The sequence below is a fragment of the Carlito syrichta genome, unplaced genomic scaffold (genome assembly GCF_000164805.1).
Source record: "Carlito syrichta isolate Samal-C Ts95f unplaced genomic scaffold, Tarsius_syrichta-2.0.1 Scaffold95871, whole genome shotgun sequence".
In the NCBI taxonomy this organism is placed as follows: Eukaryota; Metazoa; Chordata; class Mammalia; order Primates; family Tarsiidae; genus Carlito; species Carlito syrichta.
In genome coordinates, this window is record NW_007039967.1 from 261183 (window position 1) to 263060 (window position 1878).

General features: G+C 44.4%; 1 protein-coding gene across 1 annotated transcript in view; it reads left to right on the forward strand.

The window, feature by feature from the left end:
* The window catches only part of ATP23 (ATP23 metallopeptidase and ATP synthase assembly factor homolog), a 17626-nt gene extending 17096 nt beyond the window's left edge, over nucleotides 1-530 (forward strand). The window contains exon 7 of the mRNA XM_008062196.2: nucleotides 501-530. The gene's annotated coding sequence lies outside the window, so the exon portion shown is untranslated. The remainder of the gene's footprint in view (nucleotides 1-500) is intronic.
* Nucleotides 531-1878: the final 1348 nt, after the last annotated feature.

Below are 1878 nucleotides of genomic sequence, written 5' to 3' on the forward strand. Positions count from 1 at the left end.
AAAAAAAAAAAAAAAGACTGTGATCTTCCAAATATTGGGGATCTGTGCTCTGAATGCTAATTGTTGCTTCTGATCACAGAGGATCACAGGTAGGTGACCATTGTTGGACCTCCCCTCATTGTTGCAAGCTCCTCCTCTCACTGGCTAAAGTGACTTCCTGGGTGCTTAAAAAAATTGGTGCCTTTTTATCTTCTTTTGCTCTTCATTTTTCTTTTTCCCCCTTTGGGGGACCAGACACTGATGATGATGACGTTCAAAAGCAACCTTGTATCTAGGGGAAATGAGAAAGCCATGGTGTATGCTCAGGGGAAGACACAAGCTCAGAAAAGACCCTGAGGATATACTTCAGACTGATCCTCCGCACAGGGGACAGTTTACAACAATTCAAAAAACAGGCTGGCCATGGTGTGTCATGCCTGTAATCCCAGCATTTTGGGAGACTGAGGTGAGAGGATTGCCTGAGCCCAGAAGTTCAAGACCAGCCTGGGCAACTTGGTGAGATCTTGTTTTGAAGAAAAAAAATAGCTGGGTGTGGTGGCATGCGCCTGTAGTCCCAGCTACTTGGAAGGCTGAGGCAGAAGGATCGCTTGAGCCCAGGAGGTCAAGGTTATGGTGGTTGTGAGCATGCCACTGTATGCCAGCTTGGGTGTCAGAGTGAGACTCTGACTCAAAAACAAGCAAACAGCGGGCTCCGTGGCTCAGCCTGTAATCCCGCGCCTTTGGGAGGCTGAGGTGAGTGGATTGCCTGAGCCCACGGGTTTGAGACCCGCCTGGGCAGCAAGATCTCATCTCTACAATAAATAAAAAAATCAGCCGGGCGTGGTAGCGCATGCCTGTAATTCCGGTTACTTGGAAGGCTGAGGCGGAAGGATCACTGGAGCCCACCAGGTTGAGGCTGCGGTGGCCGGGAGCGGCCACTGCACTCCAGTCTGGGTGACAGAGTGAGACTCCAACTCAAAACAAACAAACAAACAAACAAACAAACAAAAAACAACAAAAACAAAAACCAGCAACCCCTGGAGAAGAGAGAATCTAATTTCCAGAGTCACCACATAATTAGACTAAAATATGCAGTTTTCAACAAAAATCACAAGACATACAAAGAAAAAGGAAAATACACCCCATTAAAAGGAAAAAAAAAGACAATGGAAACTATCCCTGAAAAAGACTTGTTGATGGATTTACTAGAGGAGAACTTTATTTATTTATTTATTTATTTATTTATTTATTTTGAGTTGGAGCCTCACTCCTTCGCCCAGACTGGAGTGCAGTGGCATGTATGCTCATGGCCATCCCAGCGTCGACCTTCTGGGCTCCAGCGATCCTTCTGCCTCAGGCTTTCAAGTAGCCGGAACTACAGATGTGTGCTACCATGCCCAGCTATTTTTTATTTTATTGCAGAGATGAGGTCTCGCAGGTTGCCCGGGCTGGTCTTGAACCGGCGGGCTCAGACAATCCATTCGCCTCTGCCTCCCAGTGTTGTGATTACAGGCTGAGCCAACTGAGCCCAGCCTAGTTGAGAACTTTAAACTGTGTTAGAGCTGCTCAAGGATCTAAGAGATGACGTGGAAACTGAACAAAGTAGGAATATTAATAAAGAGATAGAAAACAAAAAAATAAAAAAATTCTGAAGCTGAAAAGTACAATAACTGAAATGAAAAGTTTACTAGAGGGACTCAAAGGCAGATTTGAACAAACAGAAGAAGAATCTGCAAATTTGAAGATGGACAATGGAAATTAGCAAGTCTGATGAACAGAAAAAAAAAGATTGAAGTGAACAGAGCCTAGGGGACCTATGAGACACTATGAAGCAAACCAATATATATATAGTGGGAATTCCAGAAAATTGGAAAATGAAGCTGAAATGGTGAAAATAAA